Source organism: Myodes glareolus, chromosome 14 (genome assembly GCF_982192425.1).
Source record: "Myodes glareolus chromosome 14, mMyoGla1.1, whole genome shotgun sequence".
Classification (NCBI taxonomy): domain Eukaryota; kingdom Metazoa; phylum Chordata; class Mammalia; order Rodentia; family Cricetidae; genus Myodes; species Myodes glareolus.
The window spans coordinates 66,106,592-66,129,085 of NC_142039.1; the positions used below are offsets into that span (position 1 = coordinate 66,106,592).

Below are 22,494 nucleotides of genomic sequence, written 5' to 3' on the forward strand. Positions count from 1 at the left end.
AGCCATTTAACTATTCAGAGGAAACGGCTTCCTGCGGCACCTCCGGCCTCCTGGCCAGGGACATTCCTCCCATTCTCCCCCTCCACCCTCCTCTCCCAATGATGTTTTCTTCGGGATTTTTTTTTCTTCAGTCATGAGAAGAGGGTTTCCATACCATGTGACATCAGCAGAGAGACATATCTAGCTGGGCGATTGTGATCAACCTAGAGAGAGAGAAAGGTTTTTTTTATTTTTTTATTTTTTTTTTTAACCTCTATCAGTAGATTTAGTTTGGAAACTTCACCTGTCCCAAGGTTGCGAATGTCATTGCATGACGGCAGCCATTTTACCTCTAGGAAATACTCTCTGGACTAGCTAAATGTCACATGGCTGAGAGAAAAAAATACCTGGCAAAGGCAATGTAAGGAAGGAAGGGATCATGTGGGCTCCCAGTGCCATGTCTATCATGGCATGGAAATGATGGGGCAGGACAGTGAGGTCATGGCATGGTGTCAACAATCAAGAAGGAGGGAGAAATGAATGCTGGCGCTCAGCTCATGCTCCCTTTTTACTCAGTCTGGGACCCCAACCTGATACTGCTGCACTTCAAGTGTGTCTTCCCATCTCACTTAACCTAAGAGAGATAATCCCTCACAGATATGAGCAGAACTATCTTTCACTTGTAAACCCATCGTGTTGACAACCGAGGTTCACCATCACGTTCAGGAGGTGCCCTGAGCAGCATCACCTGCAGAAAAGTCAGGAAGGAGCCTGCAAGGAAACAAAGAAGATGGAGACATTCCAGAAAAGATGCAAAGAGAAGGGGCAAACTCCGACACCTGCAGGCGGGATGGAAAAACGGCTTCCCAGAGGTGTGTCTAAGAAAGCCAGAGGAAGCAGGCTTGAATCAGTTCCTACTCTTACACAGAAATCAGAGCGCATGTGGGGAAAGAGCTTCTGGGTCCCCAGACAAGGTTCTTCTATCGCATGGGCATCTTATTCCTCTACCGTACCTTACTGAGACAACTCTGAATCTAAGCTTCAGCAGGCTCACTTCTGTTTCTTGCTTTAAACAGAAAGATCTGCAGAAGATGTATACTCAATATCTTATCACTACTATAAGTACCTCAAGAGGCAGATCAACTTTGGAATGAATTGTGGGAGTGAAAGACTAAGGACCCCAAAGCATAGACTAACCGCTGATATGCTAAAAATCTAGAAAATTAGTACAGTACCCGTGGTCTCCATATGTGGTCACATTAAACAGACATTTGACTCTTACATAAACTCTAAAATGAAAATAAGAATCTGTTTGTTTTTTTTTTAAAAGCCCGTCAAGGACAATCTAAAATCTCACACCGCTTGCAAGGGGAAAAAGTCACAGCTACCGAGGCCAGGAATAGTCTGTCACTTTGTATCAAGTCATAATAAAATGTCCACTCTGGACATGTAAAGCCTAAGACTTAAAAAAAAATCACCCAGCAAGACGGCCCACCCCAGCACCAGATGAGTCAGCTAAAACATAAATTTAAAAGACTTGCATGTCTAGGTCAGAAGATAAGATAGGAACATGTGAGTAGGAGTTCCTCAGCCCCGTGATCAAGGCATGGTTCTATCCTGATAGTCATCAGGGTCTTGAAGGGTGTAGATGGGGAAACTTTGAGTTGGGTAAAACGTGAAGTTAAGATTGGAATGACGCAGAGTGTGCATCAGTATTCTCAGAAAGAGATAACACAAGCTGAGCATTCCTTATCTGGAATGTTCAAGACTACAAGTGCTTAGGATTTTAGATTTTTTTTGAAGATTTTGAAATATTTACATATATATGCTATAGCTCCATTTATGAAAGAAAAATTCATTTCTGTTTCATCAACACACCATACATCTACCTGAAGACAGCTTCATCCAATATTTCTAGTAAACCTGTTTTTTGACAGTGACCTGTCCCATGAGGTCAAATGTGAAGTTTTCTACCTGTGCTATCAAGGTTAGTGTTCAAAAAGTGCTGAGTTCTGAGGCACTCCAAAGTTTGGATTTTCAAATGAAGGTGACTTGTTCCTGGTTCCTCAGTCAACAAATAGCTGGGGTTCCTGGTTCCTCAGCCAACAAAACAAAAACTATTTCACGTCATTACATTTTACTTAAACAGTAAAACAAACTTCCCAGGCTCAGCTCAAAACAAGGAACATCTGAGACAATGCTGCTGATTTGATGAGATACAGACAATCCTGCCAACGGTCCTGGCTGAAGATAGAGACAGCAAAGATACTTGACTCTCCCTGGACTCCCGACCTTCACAGAGTATACAGAAACACTGCTCTACTCGCTGATAATAGTAAAGAGATGGGGTGGTACAGAAAGCACATAGGAAAAAGAATAGATACAGACTCAACCTACTGAACCATCTCCTCCCACTCCACAGAGCGATGCAAGAACACCACTGGGGCTGGGCATGGGGAGCGCTCCTTTAAACTCAAGAGGCTGAGGCAGAAGCAAATGGATCTCTGTGAGCTTGAAACTGCTCTACATACGGAGCTCCCAGCCAGCCAGGACTATACAGTCAGACCTTGTCTCAATTTAAAAAAAAAAAAAATTAAAAAGCAGAGGAATCTTAGCCTCCCATGTGATGTAGCTTTTCATAATAACGAGTAATCTAGCATCTACCTTTAAATTGCTCTCAGTACATCTGAACACAATGTATTCCAGAAGGGCTCAAAAGGGGGACTGTCATCCTGGGGCTCTGTGTCAAAGGTCTACATCAGGCTAAGGCCATGACGTTACACAGAATCCTGCACTGGCAACAAGCACTAAGATCAGCCAAAGGAAGTACCCAATTGGGTCTGTGGTCCAGCAGCATCCCCGGCCCATTCTCAACCAGACTCGTGCCCAATAATGGAGAAATCACTAAGAAAATCCTAAAACGAGGCCCTGGTGTGGTCAATCCTGGATGAAGCATGGTTGATAAAAACTCAGAGACAGAAATCGGGTTTCAACCTGAAGGTCAGAAAAGCAAAACAGCCAGCCACTGTTTTGGTTGATCCTGCCAAAATGGTGATCCTGCCTTCAGGAATCTCAGAATGAGACTGAGACTGAGAGCTGTCTCCTCCCTTCTTATAATCCTCTGAAATTCTGGGATTAAGGTTGTGCAACCACCTGGTTTCTATGGCAAGCTAGTGTGAGTACTGGAATTAAAGGTGTATGGCATTGCTGCCTGGTCTTTAAGGCTGGTCAGTGTGGCTCTTTTACTTTTCTGATTCTCATACAAACTTTGTTTATTAAAATACAAATGAAATGTCACTACACCCGATTGCCCCTTCTATCACTGTGTGGTAGAATGTGCATCCATATCTAATGCTTAGTGCGCCCAGTGCACAGCTTAGTAGGCCACTGCGATGCTAAATGCTAAAACACGCACACGTGCATGCACACACACACACACAATTTCATGCTGTACTTCCCAGAGTGGAGTTACTGTGATATCATCTACAAAATGAAATACTTAGAAGTCAAGAACTTTGAAAATTGCCAAGTATTGTATATCACTTTTAAAGATTACTAAAGTATAATGTTAGGGAGTCCTACAAATCATTAAGACTCAACATATTTCAATATAAAATTTTCTAAATATATTTGATGTAAAATCCCTGTGTTATTATTCCAAACAGTAGAGACTTGAAGATCACTTTATTATATTTATTCATTTCTTTTCTATAGAAAATAGAACATTTGATTGTCTGAAAATTGTCAGATTTAGGATGAACTTTAATGATAGATTGTCATCTATATAATTGGGTCATGATATTTAACTAATAAACCTTGGTAATAACCGAGATGAGACAGAGGTACAATTCTGTTGAAATCCCATCCAACGGGGTCATTCGAGATCTTTATGTCTTCATTGCCAATTTTATGTTTTGTGAACTATTTCATTTGTGTTAATGAAACTGAGCACTGTTGTGGTTTTTAGGCAAAGAATGCTAGCTCAGGAAACTTCCACAAGTGTTCATAACGGCATCTGGATTCTCTGCTCCCAGCACTCAAATCCCTGTACGTAGCCAGCTACTCAGCAGGCTTAAAGCTAACTCTCCACATGGGCTGGAGACCTGCCTCGGTGGACAACAGCACACATGCTGTTCTTCCCGAAGACACGTGTTTGGTTCCCAGCACTCATGCTGGGCAGTTCACACACACCTATAACTCTAGCTCCAGGGACCAGGATGCCCTCTTCTTGCCTCCCTGGGTCCCTGTACTCACATGGACACAACCCAAATAGGCTTCCAAATCAAATTTTAAAGATGGCTTTCCTCCTGCAATGTAAGCCACGGAGCCTGAGGTCTCGTCTTGAGTATGTTGGGTATGTTGATGAGGCCGGGCACTGTGCTGTCCACATTGTAAGAGAAGAGGGCTAGCTACCTGTTTTCAGAGCAGGGCTAGCTACCTGTTTTCAGAGCCGGGAACTGATGTGTCTGCCTTCTGAGTCCTGATCAGTGTGTGGATCACCAGTTATATATACGAGGGAGGGAGAGAAAAGAGTGTGATGTGACTGGGAAAGCATGAAATGAATTGGGAAATGATGAAGACAATCAATCACCTTTAGATTACTCACAGTTCTAGGAATTACCTCTGACTGCAAAACCAGTCAGCTAAGGAAGGTCCAGTGGAGGCTTTTGAGAGAAGTACCCCGAAGGAGCTTCGCCCTGGGAGCGAGGAACTCTGGTAAGAGACACGGTTGAGAGCAGTTGCCCTCGGAGTGCGGTCCCCCACCCAACAGCATCAGCAGCACCTGGAACACCTCAGAAATGAACCCTCGCAACGCCTACCCCAGACTTACTGAACCAGAACCTCTGGAAAGGGCAGTGGTGGGAGCACTGCAGAAACTTGCTTCACCATGCCCTCCCAGGAACGCAGACACAGGCTGCTCTGAAGACAAGAAAATTGATTGCCTGATCACTTTAATCACCCTGGTGGCTGATAACAAAAAGTTAATCCAGGTAAAATAATCATTGCAAAGAAAAGGATGGAGCAACCTGGGGAGGGAACCAGCTGATTTTATCAGAAGATCAATGATCGAGGGAATAGGGATGTTCCGTTCTTTTCAAATTCTGACTCCAGGTTTTCCAGACCGCTGACTAACCCTCCCTGTACCTTGTCATCCCTTCCTGATTGTAAGGGGCGCACATGGCTGAACAAGTTGTCAGGGCTAACTAGATACAATGATGAACAACAACAGAGGATTATTTTTTTTAATTCAAGCTTTAAGCCTCAGAGGTGGGCAATTTAAAGACAACTTTAGCAAAGAAACAAATAAGCAAGAGGTGATGTGGTTGGAAAACACAGTGGGGCCACCTACTAGCATTTATCCACCTCATATATACGTGTGTGTAATGGCAAATCAATCCCACACCAGTTATGTTTTAAAGGGGTATTTATTTTGGGGGGTAAAACTTACATACACCATAAACCGTCAGGAAGAGAGCCTAGTCGCTGGAGCAGGAGCCGGGAGCAGGAGCCAGAACCAAGCGCCGGAACCAAGAGGCCGAGCCGAGGCTTGCCGCTCTTCTTTTAAAGAGAAATATACCATGCCCCAGTGGGCTGGTATTTCAGCGGCTATTGACTGACGGAGCGGAAGGCACTCCCGCAGCACTGTGGGCTCGTGCTTCAGCAACTATTGGCTGAAGCAGCGGAAGGTACTCCCACAGCACCTCCCCTTTTTGATTAAGTAAGAGAGTTCTAAGCCTACTACGAAATTATATACAGTAAGTACAAACCTACCCACATGGATAACTGAATCCACAGAAAGCTTGAGAGAGCTTCGGAAGTAATTCTGGACAGAAAAGAATATAGTAAAGCATGGTTTCTTGGTAGCAGCAATTTCTCAGGTCTGTGCTGCTTGCTAGAGGCAAGCAAGCACTCTCATCTCAGAGAGGCTTCCTGACTCAGCCTTAGCTGCAAAACCCTGCAGCTCTTTTAAGAGGTCCTGCCACGAAAAACTTAAACGGTGTTCATGTAAAGCTGAACACATGCTTTTCAGTTTTCAGCCGTAGCAGGAGAAAAACTGAGCCATTTTAAAATGCTGGCTTTCTGGGCCATCCTGCCAGTACAAACGCTGACTCAGGCAGGCAGTCCAACTGAGTGTGGTCTGTGAGCAGAATGCTGAAGCTTACTTGCTGGCAGGGACCTTGAAATGCCATAGAGTTGTGACAGTGAACACAGTTCTGGCTGGTATCTTAGCCATGAGGCTGGAAAGCTAATGAATGGGCTGGATCTAGCCATCAAAGCCACAGCTTTAATCCTCTCCATAAAGACTCGTGTGGTTAGAAAAAGAGAGATATACAATAAAGAGAGATTCAAAGATGAAAAAAACCTGTAAGTGGTTTACATTGTGTTAAAAATATATGCCGGCTAAAGGTTAAAGTCATTAAAAATTAAAAATTAAAAAAAAGAGAAAGGGAGAAATAGGGTGTGGTGGTACACACCTTTAATCTCAATGCCTGGGAGGCAGAGGTATGTTGACCTCTGTGACTTCAAGGGGCAGAGGTAGATTGACCTCTGTGACTTTAAGATGTGGTAGCACACACCTTTAAACCCAATGCCTGGGAGGCAGAGACAGACAGATCTCTGAGTTCAAGGTGTGGTAGTAAACACCTTTGAGCCCAGCACTGGGGAGGCAGAAACAGAGGGATCTCTGTGAGTTCAAGGACAGCCTAGTCTACAGAGTTATTCCAGGACAAAGATATACACAGAGAACCTGTCTCAAAAAGCCAAAAGTTAAAAGAAAAAATAGAAGAAATAGAGGTTAAAATAAAGATGGAAAATACACAAAGAATCTTAATACTGTATGCTGTTATGCTCTCTTTGAATTGTTTGAATGCTGAGGAAGGAGCAACAGCTGCTAAAAGATATTTGTTTATAAATGCTGCAGAATTAATCCAAGATAGGTATTTTGAAAATATCTTGGCTTCAAAATTGAAGTCAAAAGGTATGTTACTTTGGAGAAGAGATTTTGCTTTTGTTTCCACAGAAAATGAGAGACTGTGGATTCATTCTGAGTTAAGAAAAATCAGGTTCGAGAAAGGAAGACCACCTGAGAAATCTCCGATAGGAACAGATGGCCCAGATGACAGAGTTCTACATCCAGAACAGATTCAAGACTGCTGCCTGAGATGATCAAGACTCACAGGATACTCCAGTCAGGACTTGATTATAACTCTTAATTTTCTTTAGGTCCCCAACCAGCAGGAAGTAGCCTGAAATACTACGCCCACATTCCCAACAAATGGACTATGGGTATTTTCCTTTGTTTAAAAAAAAAGAGGGAAATGGTGTGGGAGAAATGTCTGTATTCTGTCAATCATATTTTAATAAAACGCTGATTGGCTAGGCAGGCAGTATAGGCGGGAAAGCCAGACAGGAAGTAGAGGTGGAGCAAAGAAACTGGGAGAATTCTGGGAAGCAGGAAGGTTCCTTTGCCATTCCTGTGCAGACCACCGAAGAGACAGCATGTAACCTGTCCAGCTGAAAAAGGTACTGAGCCGTGTGGCTAACATAGATCAGGATAATGGGGTAATATATGTTATAAGAGTTAACAAGAAGCCTGACCTAATGGGCCAATCAGCTTTATAACTTATAGAGATCTCTGTGTGATTGATTTTCTCTGGGACTTGCCAGGTACCGGGCGGGAACAGATACCCCAACAAGCCGGCCCTCATTTTACAGTGTGTGTGTGTGTGTGTGTGTGTGTGTGTGTGTGTGTACGCGCGCTCATGCATGCACACACGCACATGCACATACATTTCATGCTATAGATAGTGTTTACTTACATACACCACAGACTATAGAAAATAGGGATTTGTAAAAACCTCAAATTTTTACTTTTTAGCATAAAAGTAAAAGTATAACAAAAGTACAAGTATTAGTAAGATAAAATAATATTTTTTTAAAGAAAAGGAATGAGGGAGAGGAGAAAAGGAAGAAGGAAGTGGGAAGGGAAGGAGAGAAAGCAACAAGGTCCAAAAGCATAAGATGAAGCCATGAGTGAGCCAGAGGTGGCCATCATTCCAACTTAAAGCTTTCTTATAATCACGACTGGGTCCACAAGAGTAGAACAAATCAGTAACTCAGAAAACGACAACAATGACATTCCTTCTTGACCCTGAATCCAGGGAGAAATGGCCACTCAGGACCACTGTTTTACTGGGCACCCTTTTCGGCCTTTTCAGTGCTGTCCTTTGAGATAATAATTTGGTTGGTGAAAGTCTCTTAAGCTGAGCCTGCTCTCAGGATGATGCAGTGACAATTTCCCACAGCAACTGGAGGGTGGGATTCGAAGCTCAGAAAGCCAGAAATAAAACCTGTAGGTGAGGAACTGGAGAGAGGGCTCAACAGTTAAAAGACCTAGCGCCATCCCTAGAGGACCCGAGTTCAGTTCCCAGCATCCACAGTGAGTTGAGCCTTCCCACATCAATTATGTGTGTGTGTGTGTGTGTGTGTGTGTGTGTGTGTGTGTGTTTATATATATATTATATATATATATATATTTGTTTATTTATTATGTATACAATATTCTGTCTACATGTATGCCTGCAGGCCAGAAGGGGGCACCAGACCTCATTACAGATGGTTGTGAGCCACCATGTGGTTGCTGGGAATTGAACTCCCGGCCTTTGGAAGAGCAGGCAATTCTCTTAACCACTGAGCCATCTCTCCAGCACCCCCACATCAATTATTAATCAAGAAAACGCACCCCCACAGACTTGCCTAATGCCCATCTTATGGGGTCATTTTCTCAATTGAAGTTTCCTATTCCCAGATGACCCCAGCTTGTGTCAAGCCGACATAAGGCAAACCAGCACAACAGACCACTGATCAACTTGCCATATAAATGCTTCACTATTAAACTATAGCCTAGTCCCCTAAGTCTCATGTTTACTTCATAATATAAGGCATAATCCACTTTTAAATGTTCCTCAAATGCTTTAAAATACCGATGGTTTAAAAGTCTCAGATATCTCGAGTTTAAGTTCATATGAATACCAAAAGCAAGTCGCATGCATTACCAATCAGTCCAAAAAGATGATCTTACTCCGAAAGAGAATGAACAAGCCAGCAGTGAATACTCACACCACAGCAAAATCAAATCCAGCAAAGAAAACACTGAGTTGGGACTGGAGAGATGGCTCAGCGGTTAAGAGCACTGACTGCTCTTCCCAAGGACCCAGGTTCAATTCCCAGCACCCACATGGCAGCTCACAACTGTCTGAAAATCCAATTCCAGGGAATCTGACACCTTCACACCAATGCACATAAAATAAAGTTAAATAAACCATAAAAAAATAAAAATAAATAAATAAATAAAAACACTGAGTTACAATCCCAATGCCCCCAGCACCTGAGACCTGGGATATATTATTCTGGGTTCCAACTCTGCCACATGGTGCCAAGCCTCAGCTGCTCTCCGTGACACCTTCATGCCTTCAAAACCACCTGAGACACTCTTACACATTACCAAGTTGAACTTGAGAATAGCCTTGCCCCTCTCGGCACAGCCTAAGGTCCGTGTGCTGACCTTAAGGAACCTCTGCCCACATTAGTCACCTTGATGGGGCTCATCTCCCATCCACCATGGTTGAGTCTTTCACCCCAGCTGGTCAGAAACTACGAATTCTTAATCCAAACATATCACAGGAACAGCCATGACATGGGTCTTTGAGAGACTCTCCAACTTTCCTCTGAAATTTCACAAGCCAGACCTCATATCTGCATTGCTCTCAACGTTCTCCCCCAGGCTCCCCACAGAGCAGCCCCTGAAGTTCCAAGCACTCAACGGCCTCTCTAGCCCAATGTTCCCAACACTTTCTACAATTCTCCCAAAAACAACATGATTGAGTCCGTCACCTTTGATCCTGATACCGACTTCTGCCCTTATTTGCTTTCCTACTGCTGGCCAAAAGCGGCATGAGGAGGCTGATAGGTCCACGTGGCAGTCCATCATTGAGAGAAGTCAGAGCTCAAGGCAGGAACTAAAGCAGAGACTATGGAGGGACTATGGAAGGAAGGCTTATTCTCCATGACTTGCTCAGCTTGCTTGCTTACATAACCCAGGACCACCTGCCCAGGGGTGGCATCACCCTCAGTGGGCCGGGTCCTTTCCTACATCCATCAATAATCCAGAAAATGCCCCACAGGCTCGCCTCCAGGCCAATCTAACTGAAGACATTTTCTCAATTGAAGTTCCCTCTTCCCAGATGACCCCAGCTTGTGTAAAATTGACAAAGACCAGGCAGCATAGAAAGTCTCCTCCTGGCTCATGATCCACTTGTTTCTATCAGGAATATACCAGGATCATTTTCCCCTCTTTTCATATTTCATGAACATTAAGATAAAAAGTATATTGGAAAAAGGATATTGTTAATCTTATGCTTGAAAGTAGTCCATTCTGTTTTAAAAATATTAATACGCCCTTAAACAATGTCAGTGTCAACAAAAAAAATCAAACACAAAGGACAGGATGTACAGTCTCCCTGTTCACATATAACACTGCTAAATCCCAAGTGCAGTGTCTTAGGAACTATGCTATACACAAAGAATATGACTTGGGCGTAGTCATGAAGAAAAATGGGACCACTCAACACACATGGTGTACTTATAACCAGCTACCCACATGTGGCCAGTAACCCGTAGGTGTGTGCATTAAGCAATGACATAGGTTCTTTACTGTTGGTGGTGGTTTGGGTGGAGGCTTTTTAAGGCAGCGTTTCAGTGTAGAGACAAAACAAGCTGGGGCTCACTAGTAGCCCAGGCTGGCCTCCATCTTGCAGCCGTCCTCCTACACTATAAAATATTTTAAGTGCCAGTGTAAGAAAGAGACAGCACAGGTTTGATTGAGGTTTGTTTCGTTTTGAGGTTCTGTGGGAGCCAGGGGTGCATGCCCACTGCTTCACACTGTTGCAGGAAATTGGGTTTTTCTTAGCAAAGAAAGAATTTGCTAGGAACTAGACACAGTAAGGGGAAAGCTACTAATAAATACTAATAAAAAGCCAGACTGGAAATATCCAGAATGGGCGATATGAATATCAGTTGAGATCCTGTGGGGTGACTTCTCTATTTAGATGCTGGATATACAAAGCCCTTTCAAAGGCGAACATCTATGGCGTTCCGCTGTGTGTAATGATAATGAACCACTGCCCTCTAGTGTGGAACCTGAGAAGACAGCGCCTCTGAGACGGAAAAAGAAAATGACAAGCAGGGGACCAGATGATGTTTTGCTTTGTTTTCTGAGTCAGGGTTCCACATAACCTAGGCTGGCCCTGAACCCCCAGTCATTCTACCTCCTCGCCTAGAGAAGGTTCTGGGATGTCAGCCCTGTGTCACCATGCCTAACCAAAAGTATTTTTATCTGCAAGTTCTACCACTAACCACTCTCTTTCCAGGGGCCTAAAGAGAATCAAGTAGCCCAAATCACAGGACTCCAGAGCTGCAGGACTGGACCTTGGGCCACAAGAGTGCTAGCTCTCTTGATGAGGGTCCTTCCTAACACTGCGTCCTCGGTCCATGTCGTCCTTTGGCAGCCCCCTTTGTTGCCTGGGTCTCTGCCTCTTTCCCTGTAACTCCCTTTATCACTAGGAGTCCAGGGCATCCTCAATCACAAGTTCAAATCCTTACAATAGTTTAGCTGAAAAGAACAATGGTTAATGAGGCCTCGTTGACAAGAATAGGCCGCCATCAGCAAGCTAATGACCACTTAGGCCTGGCAGGGATGCCAGCCTACAATTAGGTCTACAGTGATGTACAAACAGAAAGGGACTCTGTGATCGTTAAACATGATCCTTTAGTCCAATTGTTCGTAGGAGGAAAAAAAAATAAAACAAACCTTAAATCCCGCCCAAGAAAGCCTAAAATTCATACCTTGGAATGCCAGCCCATGACCTACTAGCCCACACATCTAAACATTTCTGAACAAGCATGTAAGCATGTATTCTTTCAAAAATACTCGGCACTGAAGGGAGATTTTTTTTTCATAACATAAAGTACAATGAACGGCTTTTTACTTCACTTTGCGCATTGCTAATTTCTAAACGAAGGGCCCACGTACTATGTGGTGCTTCCCTCTGAACCCCGGATTAGGCACAGAACGCACCCAAACACCAATTTCCTAGCACAAATCAAAAACAAAGAGAGTTTCTAATAAGCAAGGCAGAGAAACAGGGTGGCTGAGTCTGAACTAGGCGGAAACAGCAGCAAATAGCTTTGTTCATTTTAAGAGGGAAAGGGGGGAAATCTGTGTTAGAATGAGCTAAGTTGGGTTGCTAAGTTATGGTTGGATATGTTAATTAGGTTAGTTGAAATAATAAATTTTGATTGCTGGGCCTTGATAGTTGGACCTTGGTGATCAGTCTCAGGAATGAGTCAATAACCAAATAAGGGAATGGGCCTTAGTGACTAGCTTTAGGAATGCAATCTAATAGTTTAGCAAAGGGGAGAAAAGTAAAAGGCAAAACCTCTTTGCCATGTTCAGCCTGTGCCTGCCAAGATCTGGCCTGCTAGAGCCCTTCACCAAAACCTTTTCCTCTAAACATGGATTATCTGTGTCAGCATTGAAGTGTATTAAATCTTGACAAGGTATCTTTAGGTATTCAAACATATCTGGGTATTAAATATTGGAATATGAAGAAGCATGAAGTTTTTACAAGTAAATGGCAGTGATATGCTCTATTGAGAAACAGTGTGGTGTTAGAGTAAGGCTCACTGGGAATGAGGTAGAGTGCTTGCTCTCCATGAGCCAGGCCCTGGGTTAAAAAAAAAATGATAAGCCTGGGTTATAGGTTCTAGACCCACATGGACCAGAGTTAGCCTGGTCACTTTGCTACACTTAAGCCTTTGAGACACCTTGCTGAGAGCAAGATGCTATAGCCAAGTATCTAATGTCTTTAAGAAAGGGGTATCAGTTAGTTTGCTCATTGCTGGGACAAAAGGCCACATAAAAGCAATTTGAGGAAGGTTGAATTCCCACTTAGAGGCTGCAGTCCATCATAGCAAGAAACCATGGCAGCAGGAGCCTGGGTCGATCACACAGAGCCTCAGTCAGAAAGCAGAGAGCCATGAGAACCAGGGCTCGGCTTCCACCTAAATTAAGGCAAGCGAGAAAATACTTCAGACATGTGTCCCGGGATGTGTCTCTGAGGTGTTCTCGATCCTGTCAATCTGACAACTAATATTAACCTTCCCAGAAGTCAAACAATTTCAAAACTTAAAGGCCCTAGCCAATGAGGGGGCAAAATACTGTCCTGATCTGTATGCTCTTCTTCCTCACACTTGCCAGCATTACCAGTTCCTTCTCCTCAGAGTGCCAAGAGAGCTGCCCTACTGAGAAAGGGAGCCTGCTGAGAGCCTGGGGCTGCTGGGAAAAGGAGAAAGAATCCAGTCAAGAATGTAAAGTGATAAAAAGGGGAGCAGAACCTCCTAACCCTACCCACCCACCCTGGGTTCCAACTTCCCTTGCTCTGGAGTAAGTCTGACACACACACACACCCCTTTACTGCTGCACGTTTGAAACATTTATTTATTGTTGGGAGGGTGTCAGGGACCAGCCTCCACAAAAACACCTCTTACCAGGGTAGGGGCATTGGAATTTAGAAATCTAAATAAAGAATATGAAGACACATGTTAAAATAACAGAACAGAAATCATAGAAAGTATAGGGAGGCCATCCAGGGAATACTGAAAATTGCCCGCGTTTATTTTTCCATATGCTTTTATACCCAACTTAAAAGGGGGAAGAAGATAACAAAAGACTTTATCAACGTGATACAAAGAACAACTCAAACAGTTAATTGCTTTAACACTTTGAGTATCAAATCATTAGCATTTTGTTGTTTATGCAGTGAAGCTATCCTAGATCACTATTCTGAAGGCAGCCACTCCCCAGGTGACCTCATAATTACAAAAGAAGGAGCAGAAGTACGTTTGCATATGCTGGCCATCTGTCAGGATGGAATGGATCTACTTGTTTGAGCCATTTTAATGTCAAAAGAACCAGGTATTCGCGTCCTGAGCTGGGACCTGCAGCTACGCTTGTCAACCATTTTGAGCAACCTCCAAACTCTCTGACCAGCAGACAAGGTGACAACAGGCTCACATTTTTGGGCCTCCACAATTTTCCCTTTTTATTAATTTTAATAAAGTCTATGCTTTTGCAATAGGTCAGATAATCACATCTGCCTTAGGTGAACACTTTTTTTGTTTTTTAGAGTTACCCGTCTTTGGTATATGTATTTTAATCATACATGTCCATGTCTTAGACATCTGGGAGGAAAAAGGATCAAATCCATCTTTGACTGTCAGCATCTGTAAGCAAAGGGTTAAGGGAGAAAGTATCTCTGGGCTCTGTGTCACTGAACCAATTTTTTTTTTTTTGTCAAGAGAATTTATTTGTAATTAGATAATGTTTTGTGAAAATACATGCTCCTAAGGCTACAATCTATTAATTAAAGGAATTGAGGATCACCAGGGTTGGAAATGCCCTTTTAAATTGGTCTAGAGTGGTTTATTTTTTAACAATTTTTAGCCATATCAAATTTTAAATTTCTTATCAAAGATGTCAAATCTAAGCATTTATAGGAAATGTCAAACGTTTTTTAACATCTTATGGTGAACAAGTATTAGCTGGTTAATACCATAATTTTTGAGTGGAAATTAACAATAAACACACAATTTGTCAAATCACAATTTTCTTAAATCCACAGGGGTACATGTCACATTTCACATATATGACTATCAGAGGACAACTGCCCAAGTGAGTTCTCTCCGCTTTGTGGATCCTGTAGATCAAACTCCAGTCCACAGGCTTTAGCTGCAAGCACCTTTACCTGCTGAGCCCCATCTCCCTGGGCCTCTCCTGTACTTGTGAGTCACAGTCACTGTTATGCCCAAATCCACAAAGTCTCTGCAAAAGGCAACAAGAAGACAGAGTCCCGTATGTGAAAACAAAGAGCCTTCATTTTAATCAAGTTTGCAAACTCGGTCTCTCTACATGTCCAGCATATTGGAATAAACGGAGAGCCCCAAGCTCAGTTAGAATTGGTTTTTATAATAGTAAAGATGGGGGGATGAGAGGTTTCTGAGGTTCAAGACTCCTGATTGGCTGACATTTGTCTAGGGGTGTCCTGGTGAGTGTATACTGGCAGGTGGTCCTATCTACAGTGGTTGAAATGCCAGGCATTTCCTTTAAATGGTCTGTTTTGGGGTGGTGCTAGGTAGTCTCAGTTTGTGGTTCTTCCTGCAACCAGGCATTGCCTCAGGGTAAGCTACTGAATTTTATCCATGGCTGAGTCCTACTCTGGCAGGTTATAATGGTTGGAAGTAAAGAATTTCCTTTGTGTGACCTGCCCATACTTAGCTTATCATGGCCCCACAGTCACCAGCATCCTCTGGATGCACATGCCATGTTCTTACTTGTCCTTTCTATCTGTTCAGCTTTGCTGGTCTCTTATCCATCTGTCTAAACACATTCTTGAATTTTTCTTTATACTTAAAATTCAATACTGTAAGCCATTATATTGTCATATTCTCCTCTCTGGGTCATAGAAAGATAAAGCAGTGTGGAGAATCCGTAATTTACAAAAAGAAAACAACAATAACTATGCTGGAAGGGTGTATAATTTAGTAGTGAAAGAATGACTAGTTCTCTACTGAAAACCATGGTGATCCATAAAAGACTGGGTGTAATTAAATCCTGAGCTGTATTGTCAGACTCTGAGCTCCTATAGCTGAGGAGAGGCAGCTCCCTCACAGGGAATCCCCTGTGGCATGATAGTTTAAGTTGATGCTTTTCTGCAGATATAGCACATAAACTCATGCAGGAGATTAATCCTCAACATCCGACAGTATGAAAAGGGAAGACACTAGGGATGGGAAGATGGCTCACTTAGGAAAACGCTCAGTATGAGGACCCGAGTTCAGACCCTCAGGAATCATATAAAAGCCGGGTACTATAGTGCAAACCTGTAATGCCCAAGCTGGAAGGGGAAACAGGAGGATACCTGGGGCTTTCAGATATGGTGAGCATCAGGGACAGTGAGAGGCCTGTTTCAAAAAAAGAAAGTAGAGTGTGATCAAGCAAGAAATCCAACACTGTCCTTTAACTTCCACATGTATGCACACACAGGGACATATGTGTGTGCACACACCTGAACACATGTACCTAAACTGTTATGCCCAGCTGGTCTGGTCTGCCAACTGGGTACAATGACCCTTTAAGAGACAAGTCCCAACCCCTCCCCTTCTGCCCAGAGAAGCGGATATCCCACCTCCTCCAGTCTGTGCTCTCTCTTTCTGTCTCTCTTCTGAAGAGGTAACTACTGTCTCTCCTTCTCTAGCCCCCCCTCTTTTTACCTTTCTCCTCTCTGTTTCTCTTTCTCTCTCCCTCTCCCCTTTCCCCTTCCCTTCCATAACCCACTAAATAAACTATACGTACTTTTAGAGTCTATCAGTCTCTCACCCACCACTGCTCCTCCTAGGACCAGCTGCCCCACTAGACCCCCCAAAGTCTCTCACCCACTGCCTCCCACCCACCTGGGACCCACAGAGGCCTCAGGGTGGTAGGACTGACTGCCCCTTGTGGTCCGCTGCCGCCCCTTGTGGCCCGCTGCTACCCCTCAGGGAACGGCGTCATTTATCTAAACCATGACATAAACACACATATACTGACATACAAAAAATTACATTAAAATTCAGTTTTTAAAGAGGGTAGAAACTTTAAGCAATCTTAAAATGGTGACTTTGTGAACAGGGACTTTTGGGTTAAATTCCACTCTCAGTATGGTGCCTCAATGGCTAATTCCCTGTGGCTTTACCAAGAGGAAAATCGGGTGTGGTGGGAAATGCCTGCAATCCCACCCTCCAGAACTTGAGGTAAAAGGATCAAGAGTTCAAGGCCAGTCTAAGCTATATAGAGAATTTAAAGCCAGCCTAAGCTACAGGAAACTGTCAAAAGAAGGAAAAAAAGAAAGGAAGGAAGGAAGGAAGGAAGAGAAAAGAAAAAGTTATGAAAGAGGTCACACAGAAATATATATTCCTCCATAACTTGATGCAGACAAATAGGACTCTCATCCAATATTGAAAACTTGAACTAAATAAACTTTGATTTATTATGGAGCCTGCCTGAGGCATTTCTTTATAGTACTGGATGAAAAATTGGTTGATACATATGACTGTGGTCGACCAGTACGTAGAGGTGATAATCACTCAGTAAATGTTTATGATTTAAGGTGAAGTGTTTATCATACACATTACCATAAGATCACCAGTCATCCCACCCAATTGAAAACGACTCTTACTCGCGGTTTTAAGCATATACTGTATGCTGGGTGTAGTGATACGTGTCTATAATCCCAGTTCTCTGCAGGCAGAGACAGGAGGATTGTGAGTGCAAGGCTATTCTCAGCTGTGCAGTGAGTCAGAGACTAGCCTGGGCTACATGAGACCCTGTGTTGGAGGAGAGAGGCTGCTTGTTTGTTCCGGCCACCCAGAACCGAAATAACCACACAGAAACTGTATTAATTAAAACACTGCTTTGTCCATTAGCTGTAGCTTCCTATATTGGCTAGCTCTTACATATTAATCTAACCCATCTCCATTAATTATCGCTAACATGAAAGTAGCTTACCAGGTAAAGTTCTAGCATCTGTCTCCAGTGGGGCTACATGGCTTCTCCTCACTCTGCCTCCTTTCTCCCAGCATTCAGTTTAGTTTTCCCTGCCTAGCTCTGTTCCCCTATAGCTTGCTATAGGCCCAAAGCAGTTCCTTTATTAACCAATGGTATTTACAGTATACAGAGGGAAATCCCACATCAATCCTGTCTCAAAAAATCATATTGTATTATTTATTGTTTTATCAATCCTGAAACTAGGTGCAACTTTTGATCTAGAATATCTCAGGGTATGTCACATACTAACAAGCGGTGCTTAATCTTTCCTGGTGGTGTACAAAATGACCATTACAAACTGAAGGTAAGGTTACCTGGGGAACTGCTTGCCCCTCAAACACAAGGGCCTGAGTTCAGATCCTTGGAATCCATGGGAAGCCAGCACACATGGTAGCAGAAGTGTGTAATCCCAGAACTCCTATGATGAGAGGGGACCTAGAGAGAGGAAAATCCTTGGAAGCTCAAGAACCAGGGAGCCTGGGGTAAACAGCAGCAAATTGCAATAAACTACACCTTAAACTGGATGGAAGGCAGAGACCAATCCCCAAGCATTCCTATGACCTCCACGTGTATGCTGTGGTGTTCGTGCACAGGTGCGCACATACATACAACACACACACATAAACCCTACACCCACACAAAAGAAGAGCTATCAATCCACACCTATACACTACATTCAGATGATCCTGAAACTGCCGGAAGGATATAAAAATACATGAACCAAAGAAAGCAGGCAGGATGTTTCTCGTGTGTAGTGAGCAGAAATAACCCATCTATCAATGTCAGCACAGTGACTCAAATTTGCAGCTCACCCCAACACACCCTAGCCCTTCAGACAGACTTGAGGACCCATGCACTGTGATGAATAAACCTCGTTACAGCCACAGGTGGGAGGTGAGCAGGTGATTAGTGAAGACTGTATACTCAGCCCTGGCTTGTTCCGCTGGGGTCAATTACACAGCTGGCTACAAGCATGTGTTTGCACCTGTTCGAGCCTTCAAACGTGCTGATCCCATATTAATTAAACTACTCCTTAAAAGCAGGTTAGAAACGCATTAGACCCTGTCATCCCGTGCTGCTCCCAGCCTTCCCTTGGTGGCTCTTCATCTGTAAGAGATCATCTATGGGGGAAGGAAGTAGTGTTTGTGATTGGGGAGGGGTGAATCCTGTCCCATCAATTCTCACCACCGCCACTTAGTGAAACAGTTGTTAATACGGAGCACATGTTTGTGATTAATTAATAAGAGTTGATTATTGATTAGCCAAGCTCCTCGCTTACGAGGTAAAACTCACAGCCACCCCCTAGCACACAGCCACTGAGTGGCAGAAATACTGACAGTGTGAAATGGAAGGCAGTCACAGTGAGCGTAAATTTTCTTCTTGTTGTTGTTGTTTGGTTAGTTGGTTTTTGGCTTTTCGAGACAGGGTTTCTCTGTAGCTTTGGAGCCTGTCCTGGAACTAGCTCTTGTAGACCAGGCTGGCCTCGAACTCACAGAGATCCACCTCCCTCTGCCTCCCAAGTGCTGGGATTAAAGGCGTGTGCCACCTCCACCCGGCCAACGTCTTTTCCAGTGAGCTCAGGGACAGCAATGTGCAGCTGTCCATACCATTTCCAAATGTGACACATCCAAACGACTTGAGTTGCTAGGGAGGTCTGTTGTTTTACCTTCAAAACCTTTGAAAAGGGGAGAAAGCCATCCAAACATGGGAGTTTGCAAGGTAGGATGGGTAGAAAATTTGGTACCACATACATGTAGGATTCACCTAGCTCTTAGAGAACATGTGACATAAATATTTGCTTTGCATTCATAAATACCATTGTTGCTTCTCTGCAGCGTCCTCGGTATCGGTCATCATTGCTTCAATAACCAGCAAGTTCCACAGACTTTGAGGCGCTCACCCCTGTACCTCATCACGGTCAAAAACACAGAGTTTGATTGATTGGGATCTAAATACCATGGACATCCAGCCTCCCGCTTCCACTGAGGATTTCTGAACTTTCAGGAGGCAATGCCCAAACGAATTCCCAAATCTAAGCCTGGTGTCACCAAGTCAGTAGCCATGTGAACACCTAGGCGGGTAATACAGCCCACACCGGCAATTTAGACTAAATAATAATAATAATAATAACAACAACAACAACAACAAAAAGCTTTTAATTAACCAATACCAACACTAAGGGAATGTGGTGGTTAGTTTGAACTATCATTTTGATCCAATCTAGGATCACCCAGGAAGAGACTCTCAGGAAGGTAGTGTCTAGATCAGGTTGATCTGTGAACATGTCTGTGGGGAATTGCCTTGATGACTAACGCTAATTGATGTGGGGAAGATACAGCCCACTGCAGGTGGCACCATCCCCTGGGCTGGGGGTCTAGGACAGCGTAAGTGAGGAGAAACTGAGCTAAGCACAAGCAAACAGGCAAGCAAAAATTCTCTTGAACGTAGATGTGATGTGACTTGTTGACTCAAGCTTCTGCCCCTGTTACTCCCCTACAGGGATAGGTTATAACCTGGGATTACGAGCTGAAATAAACCCTTTCTTCCCTAGGGGAAGACATTTTCTCACAGCAACAGAAATAAAACCGGGGCAGTAATGAATGAACCCATTGAGTAGAGAGGTGTGCTCGCGTACAGTGGAGCACAGCTACCCACAGCAGTAAACCAATCAGCAAGAAAGTATGGGTCGGAGTGACCAACAGGAAGTTTCTCATGGAGTGCTATCATCAAGAACAGAGAACAGGAAACCAAGCCAGTGTCAGAGTTTCCAAACTGACTGCTGAATTCTGAAGAGTGTGGGCTAAGCCAAATGGGAGAAATTGCCAGCCAGGATCTCCTGATTGTTAATAGAACCATTATCTGGGGACAAGGTTTTCCTAGGGCATACTTCTTTTTATTATTTTATTTTTATGAATGTGCAACCTGGACCAGCGAGTCATTCTTCAGCAGCAGGGTCCTGAGAAGGAGGACCAGGGGATGAGGACATACAGAAGACCAGAAAGCTTGAGCTCGGGAGGTCTGACACAGCTGACCGCTCCCTTTAAATTAGCATGTCTACTTCCAGGAATGGAACATTAAAAGTATTTCCATTCAAAGCATTAGTGAAAAGGTATAAATAGCATGAATGTTTTTTTAAATATTTATTTATTTATTTATTTATTTATCTATCATATATACAATATTCTGTCTCCGTGTATGTTTGCAGGCCAGAAGAGGGCACCAGATCTCATTACAGATGGTTGTGAGCCACCATGTGGTTGCTGGGAATTGAACTCAGGACCTTTGGAAGAGCAGGCAGTGCTCTCAACCAGTGAGCCATCTCGTCAGCCCCGCATGAATGTTTTTCAGTACCAGGTTAGCTAAATAAATAATGGTGGGTCACCAAGAAGGCTCAGCGATCACAGAAGCAAGAAAGCAGGTATGCTAATGTCACCAGTGGTTAAGGGCTACTGGGGATTGAACTCCCGGACACATGCTTGCCTGCTAAAGGCTAGAGCCATGGAGCAGTCTCCCCAGCCCCAGGTTGCTTCTTTTGAATGCTCAATTCTTACTAGAAATCCTGAAGCAGAAATGCCACCAAAAAAAAAAAAATTAAGAAATCTGGCACAGCTACACCTCACCTAAGAGAGGGAAGAACCCTGTAGAATTGTGAAGTGTTTTAGTTATCGTCCGTCCGACACCATTTACCATCCTTCTGCTTGGGAAACAGTTGACCAATGCGGTAGCAAAGGCCCTTAGCGTGTCTACACTCGCGTAGTTTTCATCAGATGTTCTGATGGGAACTTTTCCGGATGCTAGATGAAAAGCAAAGGAACCTTGCAAAGCTGCTCACACGGTCCCGAAAGCTGTCCTCTGGGCCCACGCTCTTAGAAGCCGGTGCCCACTGGCCCCAGCTGTAGGAAATGCTGGTGAAAGAAAGGAGCAGACTAGAGAGGGTGGACCGCTGTAGTTTGGCTCCCCAGTGGATATCTGGTGCTTTGGGGAAAGAAGAAGCATGCTGAAAGAAAGGAAAGGGAAAGATAATGCATACACTTTCAATAACCTTAGAAAATTTGCATAATGGGGAAACAGAAAGTTGGCTCTGCTGACAAAATTGAAGGCTGGGAGATGAGAAAGGAGCCGTCGAGTGCTGTCCCAATTGCCAAGGTACTGGAACGCCAGGAAGACTTCATCAGACAGCACCGGGACCTTCAGCAGATTCAGCCCGTGGGCCTGGATCCAGAGGTCAGGGAGAGAGATACAGAGACCATGGTAGAGACCAGTAGCCAGCGTCTAGCTTAGAGTCGGGTCTGTATGAGACAGCTGCAGTAAGGACAGGGAAGTGGGCTATTTAGGGGGTCAGGAACAGCAGGGTTTGTGCAGATCCTGTGAACTTTGCAGTTCGAAAGTATATAGGAGCATATCAGCTAAGAAAGCAAAGATGGGGGCTAAGTGGGGAGGGGAATCAGAGAAGATGGGGAGACTGAAGCAAGGGCAGTAGAGGAGGTTGGAGGAGGAGAGCCAATGAGGACAGAGCACAATGGTGGGTGGGTAGGTGAGTGCCACAATGAACCCCATTACTCTGTACACAAACCTAACAACTAAGTCTTTTAAAAGGTGGCACTGATACCCTTGGGAAGCTCAACCAAAACGGGCAGCAGGTTGACCTTGTACAAGCCCCCAGTTCTGGAAAAGTCCCTAACTGTGCTAATCTTGCTTTTCGACTTCTGCAGTTCTGCTTCTGAATAACTGTTCTTGCTAACTGACGTCAACCGAGAATATTGTTTCTGTGTTTAAAAGCCCACCTGATGATGTGGGATTTCCCTCTGTATGCT

The 22,494-nt window shown here is 43.9% G+C and overlaps 1 long non-coding RNA gene across 5 annotated transcripts in view; it reads right to left on the minus strand.

Moving 5' to 3' along the window:
• Positions 1-22,494, minus strand: part of LOC146892075 (uncharacterized) — a 38,841-nt gene that overhangs the window by 8,622 nt on the left and 7,725 nt on the right. The window contains exons 2-5 of one of the 5 annotated variants that reach the window (XR_015005186.2): positions 17,995-18,115; positions 16,017-16,059; positions 14,844-14,920; positions 155-203 (exon numbers count right to left, since the gene is read on the minus strand). This is a non-coding gene — a long non-coding RNA (uncharacterized LOC146892075). Of the gene's footprint in view, positions 1-154; positions 204-14,843; positions 14,921-15,978; positions 16,060-17,994; positions 18,116-22,494 lie in introns of all 5 variants that reach the window. The other 4 variants (XR_015005184.2, XR_015005188.2, XR_015005185.2 and 1 more) reach the window with 4 other exon arrangements.